The sequence below is a fragment of the Tupaia chinensis genome, unplaced genomic scaffold (genome assembly GCF_000334495.1).
Source record: "Tupaia chinensis unplaced genomic scaffold, TupChi_1.0 Scaffold000045_1, whole genome shotgun sequence".
Lineage (NCBI taxonomy): Eukaryota > Metazoa > Chordata > Mammalia > Scandentia > Tupaiidae > Tupaia > Tupaia belangeri.
This window is the reverse complement of record NW_006159501.1, coordinates 4513622-4522200: the sequence shown is the minus strand read 5'-3', so window position 1 is coordinate 4522200 and position 8579 is coordinate 4513622. Positions and strand designations below refer to the sequence as shown.

The 8579-nt window shown below is 40.4% G+C and overlaps 1 protein-coding gene across 3 annotated transcripts in view; it reads right to left on the bottom strand.

Moving 5' to 3' along the window:
* Window positions 1–4805: 4805 nt before the first annotated feature.
* Window positions 4806–8579, bottom strand: part of LOC102485941 (immunoglobulin-binding protein 1) — a 30662-nt gene continuing 26888 nt past the window's right edge. For 2 of the 3 annotated variants that reach the window (XR_001370723.1, XR_333333.1), the window contains 2 exons: window positions 5497–5749; window positions 4806–4943 (listed from right to left, as the gene is read on the bottom strand). The gene's annotated coding sequence lies outside the window, so the exon portion shown is untranslated. The remainder of the gene's footprint in view (window positions 4944–5496; window positions 5750–8579) is intronic. The other variant, XR_001370726.1, reaches the window with a different exon arrangement.

Here is an 8579-nt window from a genome sequence, read left to right as displayed (position 1 = left end):
GGGACAGTCCACTGGAGATGGCTTATGTCTAGCTATTTGCCATACCACACATTTGATCCACTCTCCAAAATTCTGCTCACCAACCAGCAGAAGGGCAATTTGCTCCTGAAGACCCTCTTTTCTTGCCTGACTAACATTGTTGTTTCAACCACCTGCAGCTTGTGGGCTAAAAACAGGTACCCATTTCTCTGGCTATCAGGCCACCTGTATTAAGTTCTGCTAAGAATAACTTCATGGCACTACAGTGTGCATTGTACAGGTCAACAACATCCCCATGAGGAAGATGACCTTAATCCATTTCTTAGAGATACCTAAGAACTCTGGGTGATTCTCTTGAAGAACCCTTCATCTCTTCCCGGACAAGGAAAGGGAGAAAGCCTAAGGTGTGATTACTACTGAGAATCTTTCTTATGCTTTAAAATTTGTGTTCCTCTTATTTGCATAGACTATTTGGGGAAAGGAGGTTGGGAGTCACAAGACTGGTCTGGCAATCTCTTAGCAAGCTCTGGAAGAGGTAACTGGCAGCAAATTCATGCTCTATTTATGTCAGGGTGCTTATTGTTCTCAGGTATAGATCTTCAGCGAAAATTTCAAGACAATAGGAAAAGCCATATTTAGTATCCTATTTTAACAACTTTGCAAATCGAAAAGGACTTTGGTCATTGTCATTGTTTTTAGCTCCTTAAGAACTGTAATACTCAGATTAAAGAGTTCAGATATGGAGCATGGAGTGTGGAAGAAAAAAATGCTGCCCTAAGACTCTGTAACAACTACACATAGAAGTCATGAGAGGAAGTGCTGCACTGAGCATGGCTGGATGATTTCAGATGAGAATAAGTGTGTCTATGTGTGAAGGTTGGTTGGGTGGGACAAGTTGCTTCATGCTCCATCATGGGATGGCAGTCAAAACCTTGGAAGTGAATGGTGGTAGAAAATCCCAAATAAGCTGAGATTTCTCTTTCTGTTCTTGGGGTATAACTGAGATATCACAAACCACTTAGGGAATTGAAGGCACAGGGGTGCCTTCAATCACCAATTGGGTGGAGCAGCAACAGTTACAATGAGACTAAGATAAGGCATCTGAAATATCTTATAGCACCACTTGTCACAGGAGAGCAGCCAAAAGTTTCTGAAAGTGCCGGCAAGTAAAAAGACCCTCGAGGTTGGAGACAGAAGTTGTTACAACTGTAGGCCATGGTGAGTCAGACAAGCTTGTGATATAACAGATCCAGCAGGGGCAGGTTTGTCATCCAAGACCTATCAGAGTAAGATACACCTCAGTGGTGGTTCGCAAGAACATACAGTGGGTCAGAACTACATGACACCTGCCCACCCAAGGCCAGGAGCTAATACAGATTTCTGAACATTGATGTTGTCCTAGCAAAAGTGTAGGAAGCAGGAGAAATACATCTGATGTAGCAGTCATCTAAATGAGATTGGATTTTAAATAAAACTAGCTGAATTACCTTAACTTGCAAAATTTAGTTAACTGCAATATGGAAAAAAAATGAATGATTCATAATCTTAGTTAAAATGCTAAGAAACTAGAAGGTATACCTTCTGTACATCAGACTTTGCACTTACTTTTTAAGACAGACAACTTGAAGACAAGTTTGAGAACTCTCAGAATCTAAACAGTATGGGATAAAACAGTATGGGATAAAACTCTACTCTTGATTGTAATCATTGCCTTACACAAAAAGGGGTAATTTCCAGAACTACCATGGGGTGATTTGGAGCATTTAAAGGAGGAAGCATTTTGCCAACACGTGTCTTTGGATATAATGAATCCTGTACTGCCATGGCCAAGCTGAGCAAACACAGCCAAAATGCAAATCTCTGAATAATATGTTCCTTTCCTGAATCCCCACCTATATCGACACATGTTCATGTGCATTCAAATTGACATCAGAACATTTGGGAGGTTCATCGCCCTCATGTGAACCAATAAAGTTATACGGCTTGGGTATGGAGGCAACACAATCTGAGCATTTAGTACAGAGAATCTAGGGTCAGCCTGTTGGGCATCAAATCCTGAGTCTCCATTTTACTAGATATATAAACTTAGGTAAATTCCTTAAATTCTGTGTGCCTTTGTTCCTTTCCTCTAAAGTAAGAATAATCCCAATATCTCTCTCATCAGTTCCCATAAATCTTAAGCCAACATATCTCCACAGAGAAGAACGTATAAAAGAGTGAGTTCTCCGTCCCTTCAGACATTCAAGTTTAGGCTGGACAGCCACATGGTGGGGATATTGCATTGGCCTGAATAACAGCTGAGCTTCTGTCCAACTTTGAATATCCTTTAGAAAGGAAGGCTCAGTGCCAAAAACAGAATCCACTTCGATATAAACCCAACCAATGGCTCTCACTTGGAAAAAGAGGCCAAAGACATACGATCTATTTAAAACTAAGGTAGAAATGGGCCAAGTTGTGCTTGTTGTTGACTCAGCAAGCAGCCTGAGAATCATGGAGAGCACACAGTATTTAAAGTCAGGAGACTGGGCTGGAGTCCCAACATTGCTGTCAGCTCTGTAGTCTTGAACAAGTCAGGTAATGAATATGGTTTGTGGTTTTTCTCATTTCTAAAACATGTGTAATTTTTTTTTCCAAAAGTACTCATGAGGATTAAATGAACCAATGTAAAATTGCTTTGAGAATGGTAAATCACAGTATGAATATTGGTATTATCATTTTCAGAGCTAGAATTACACTATACATCATTAGTTCTGAAAATAACATATGTAACCTCAGACCTTGGCTAAGACTAAGGTATTATTTTAAATATCATGTTGGGCATAGGAACTGAAAAAACTGATTTCAATGGCTCCTGCATATTTTCTCTACTACTGAAGGGTGGAGACTTCAGTTTATCTTTAAGGTAAGCAGTGGGGTTGAAGACCAATTAGAGGTGTAGCAATGGATATAACTGCATCCATTTAGATATTAAGCAAGGCCTCTAATGAGAACAATCAGACCAAGTGCTGAGTGCTGTTTGAAGAATGGTCAGTTGAGAAACCAAGAATGGGTATTTGAAGTAAAACAGGAATCAGGATAATTATTCAGGGGAAAGCAACTGACCGTGATTGATTGTATTAAGGAATGATTTGTACCTGCTTGTATCTTGTATCCCTAAATACTGAGCACATGTTGAACTTTTCAGGACAATTGGATGGTGTCTGCTGACTGTCTCTCTATAACCAAATATGGAAATCAACTCCCTTCCTCTCCAGCCTCTGCCTCTCATCGGAAATCAACTCCCTTCCTCTCCAGCCCTGCCTCTCATTTCATTGACTGCTAGAAGCAGCAGCCAGACTTAGTTGGCCAAGAGCAGGGTTGAGGGAGGAATACAAAAACCATAGGACTGAGCCATCTATTCATACAAATATAGATCAGATCTCACCTGTTTTTAAGAACAATGAGGTTATCTCAATATGAATGCTGATGTTTATACCCAGCTTCTTTTCATAAGAGATTTATCTTGTATTACAGAATGTCTCTACAAATTTTCTCTCAAATATAAACTGTTTACTCAATGCCAGGAGAATTAGAATGTTGACAAGTCAGATATGCTAGTGTTATTCATAGGTTATTATAGGAAACATAAAATAAGAAAAATTTAAACAAACAACTTATTACAATAAATGTATAAAGGGGAATGAGTATGAAAAATGTGCTTTGTAGATCTTTAAGAAGAGGACCACAGAATACAAAGTTACAGAGGGGTTTAAGTGATGAAGGAACATTCAGCTGAGCCTGGAAAGAAGAACAGGGATTGACCCCTGGGCAAGACACCAAAACATGCTAGGAAATGTTCTTTGTTGTATCCTTGAAAGTAAATCTTATTTTTTTTCCTCAGTGAATTTAGGCTATTATTTCTATAAATAATTGCTTACTCTTAGTTTATAAGTTTTTCGCTGGGTAAATGGTATAAGGAGAAGCAAAATGGGAAGAAAAGGACTTTAATCAGGGCAAGGATACATTGCCATACTATTTGTCTCATCCTAGAAAAGGTACTGTGAAAAGAAGACTAGATTCAATATTGACCAGACTTAAGATACTTCATATATGGCATATGGAAAGTAGTCTTGGTAGGTTGATGATATTGATAACTTTACTTGGTCTCAAAGGCAAGGTCATTTTCTAAGATTGAATTTTGATCTTATATAAGTAGATAATTCCATTGTATTGTCCTGTGCAAAGATTGATCCTGGGTCAGAAAATGAAGACTCGCTTTTTGCACCTTTAACTAAAGCATCTCTGGCCTTGAACCTGAACTTGAAAATAACCTTGTCCAGACATGGTCTTTATGAGATGTTCCATGTTACATGCTTTCCTTCTTTCTTCTCCCATCTTTTTTTTTAGTTTATTCATTTATGACAGAGAATATGTGCCTGTTCATGAGAGAGAGAGAGACAGAAAGACTCTGAAGGATATTACTATGCTGCAACTCCCCTTTCCCAAGCTTGACATGCTTTCGGGGCAACCCAGGGAATTGAACCAGCAGATGGCAGTATGGCCTCCAGCACTGCAGTGTGGCTTACTACCTACTATACCACCAGACTGGTTCTGTTTTTCAATATATTCCTACTGAAATTCAAAGCCTTGCCTCAGCTGTGCTCTTTGAACCAATGGTTCATTCTCCTCCAAAGGTAGAGTCAAGAACAGAATCCCCTGGATTCTGGAGCTTAGCACACAGTAAGTACACATCAGTAGCCACATTGCCCAAAGGAGCCAAGTGTGTCCAGTAACACAGAGATCACATAGCAGGCTAAATGTGGTGACAATGTTGAACTTTACCTGGGTCCTCTGATCCTGAAAAATGTGATAGGTAAGAAACATCCCACCAATTCTTTTGTGTTCTGAAAAACAACTTACTGCCAAGAAATCTCCTCCCTCAGATGTCTTAGATAAGGCTCACAGATGCTCCCCTTCTTATTTACCTATGATAAGACAAGACACATCCATTTCTTGTCTCATAAATGACTAGCTGAAATGCTCATCTCCTCTGACTGATCTAGACAAAATGCTTGTTTAGTTTACTTTTTGCCAGGGGTGTCTGTGATCGTCAGCAAGAGAGAGAGGGAGAGAGAGGCAGAGACAGAGAGACAGGAATAAAGCACATCCCAATGGGGAGTGGCCATACTGCAGTCCCCTTTAGCTTTAAGTAGCTAAATCCCATCGGGATTTTTGGGCATGCGTGCATATGCACCTGACATGTTTTTTAAGCCACTGGTGCTAAGATTCATACTGCACTCAGTTATATGGGATCTGGCTCCCTTAACCACTGTCCTATATGGCCAGTCCATACAAAATGTTTGTTATTCCATCTTTGGTAAATGTATTCCTTTTCTTTCAGATGCTGAATGTTGACCTCAACCTGAGCAAGCACAACCTCTCCTCAGTAATCCCTCCTAAAAGTATACTGACATCAGAGTAAAAGATTCTCTGATTTAATATCCAGTCAAGCTACCCTTTTATCCCATATGCCCACACCTAGTTTTTTTCTATCCATGTTTACTTTCCATGTTGAAAGATAACCTTTTGCCTAAATCTTGACCATAAACTTTGCTGCATGACTGGGAAATTTTCCTTATTGCATAGTCCTTTCTCCTTCTTATAATATCCTTTCCAATACTCTTTCTTCAGTAAGTCTAGATTTTTGTTTTGACAGTGATGAGATAGAAGTTCTGAATGAAAAAACACATGGGTCCTTTTCCTGAAAACATGACTTAGCTTCCTGTAGAATCTGCAAAAAGAGTAAGAAGAATTGTATAAGAAGACTAACTGGTGACAATTAGGCCTGTAATTCTCAAATTATCGTAATTTTGATATTAAATATAAAATGCAATTTTATTTTGTGGGTAGGCTTTAAAAACAGAACATTTATGTTACATATGATTCTTTTTTTTCTTTTTTTTTTGGGGGGGGAGAGATTTTCACTGTAGGGAGCGTGCGCTCGCCAGACAGACAGAGAGAGACATAGAGACAGAAAGCGAGAAATCACCCCCCAGGGGGGATGGTCACGCCGCAATCCCTTCTCCTCCATTCTCCTCTCGGGATCTTGGGCACGCACGCACACGCGCCCGGCGTGAGTTTTAAACCACCGGGTCCGGGACACAAACCGCGGTCGACTACGTGGGAGTCCAGTGACATAGCCATTACGCTAACTACTCGTTCCCCATATGATTCTTTTTTTTAGAGAGATTTTTGCTATAGGGTGTATACCTTTGCTGGAGAGACAGAGAGACAGAAAAGCAAGAAATCACCCCCCAGGGGGGATGGCCATGGTACAATCCCTTCTCCTCCATTCTTCTCTCGGGATTTTGGTTTTGCCCCCCACACATACACACACACAGCATGAGTTTTACACCACCAGACCCAGAGTTTGAACCACAGTTGACTGTGAGAGTCTAGTGATGTAACCATTATGTCACCTGCTGGTCCCAAAATAACTTTTTAATGGGAAAGACACCCCAGGTATCACAACCAGCCAGCTTGGAGTAAGCAATTCTTAATCAAATATTGAAAATTGCTCTAGCATTAAAATATAACCTATTATGAGGAATATACAGTTAAGAAAAAAAATCCTTATCTCCAAAAGGAAAGATTTTTAGCTTTGGCAGAATATAACTAGAAATAACTTCTCTTTCTCCATATGACAGGAAATGCAGTCCCTAAATCTTTTCTCAAAGGTGCTATTAAATACTCTGATACACTTAATAATGCATCCTTTCCGTCTTCATCATAACTGGTGTTTCAACCTTCCATAGACATTGAGGCCTTGTCAATCTTCTATAAAAGTGATATGGTTAATGCTTAAACTCCTATATTTACTTATCAGTTAAGCAAGAGAAACAAGGTCATCCTTTGGTGTCAGAAAAACCCAGGTTCAAATCCAGTCTTTATAATGTTTTTTTTCTGTGATTTTAAAGGTAGATTTATTAAACTTAACCTGTTCATCATTAAGACAGGAATAGTGATAGCTATCTCAGGACATTATTATCAAGATTGATAATTACTACAAACACTATTTAAAGTGTATGTATAGTCTTGAGTAGATGGTTACCGAGTATCATTTCCTTTCTCTCTTACTTGTGTTGAGATCCTTTGCAGACAGACCTTCCATTTTCTCTATCTCAGGTACAACATCATTGTGTTGATTAACAGCCATCACTTTTTGAAGTCAATTGTTTAATCAACCTGAAATTGGCTAGAATCCATGATGATAATTTTGGGCGTCAGCTTGGCTAGATTGAAGGATGTCAGAAGACTGATGAAACTGTTTCTAAATTTGTCTATTTTGATGTTGCCAATTCAGATTGGCATATGTGTCAGTGGGTGGAGAGAAGTACCACCTTCAAACTGAGGGATGAGGGGGTGGGGGGCGGGTGGGAACAATCCCATCTCTGGGTGCATGAGAGAGATGGAGGAATTTGACTTTTGTTTCCTTCTCCCCTCTTCCTCTCGCTCTCTCCACTTCCTTGCAGAATGCACTATGTTTCCACTCTTGTACATTTGTCTGCTCCATTCCCGCTCCTCCATTTGGACCTTGGCTGTTGTTTGTTCCTGCTGACTCCTTGCCTGTTCCTGCGGACTCTTGGCCCTTGCACTCCTCTAGCCAGTCAGACTCTAAGTTCTTTGATGTTTTAATTCTGGACTCCGATGCATAAACAGGGACTTGCAAGTTCCCTAGAGCCCCCTTTAGGCCTCCACTGGAACTGCACCAGCTTCTTTGCTTTAGTTTTTTCAGGGGCCCCTTCAGGTCTTGAGCTGGAACTGCACCAGCCTCCCTCTTCAGAGTCTACCAAGGGCCATCTTCAGACCTCAGACTACAATTGCACCAACTTCCCTGCTTTTAGCTGTTTTTCCAGCTTGTAGATGGCCTAATGTGGAACTTTCCCACCTTGTAATTTTGAGAAATAACTTCTATAATAAATTTCTCTTTTTGATCTTTCAGAGATTTTTTGCTATGGAGTGTGTGCACTCACTAGAAAGACAGAAAGTGAGAAATCACTCTCTGTGATTGGAGTGTGGAATGGCCAACACCAGATCAAGAAGATTCCTGCTAATTTCCCTCTCTGTTTTCTTTTTTCTATTTTCTTTAAGAATTATTATTCCCTCCCTTCCCATAAGGCAACCAGGGCTGCCAAATTTGGCCAAGCCACAGCCAAAGTGGCACCAGAGCTGAAAAAAGGCCAGGGCTAATGTGACACATAAGAATTTGGCCAAGGAGTTTCTGGGACCAAAGATTTATGGGTGGGTCTAGTACTGAAACAGCAACCAATAGGGTCAATATAGTGATTATATGGGACCAGCAGTTAGCATAATGTCTATGTCGCTGGACTCCCATGTAGTCGACCGTGGTTCACGTCCCAGACCCAGTGACTTAAAACACACTGGGCACATGTGCGTGCATGTCCAAAATCCTGAGAGGAGAACAGAGGAGAAGGGATTGTAGCGTGGCCATCCCCCCTGGGGGAGTGATTTCTCGTTTTCTATATCTCTGTCTCTCTCTGTCTGTCTGGCGAGTGCACATGCCCTATAGCAAAAAAACCTCTAAAAAAAAATAGTGATTA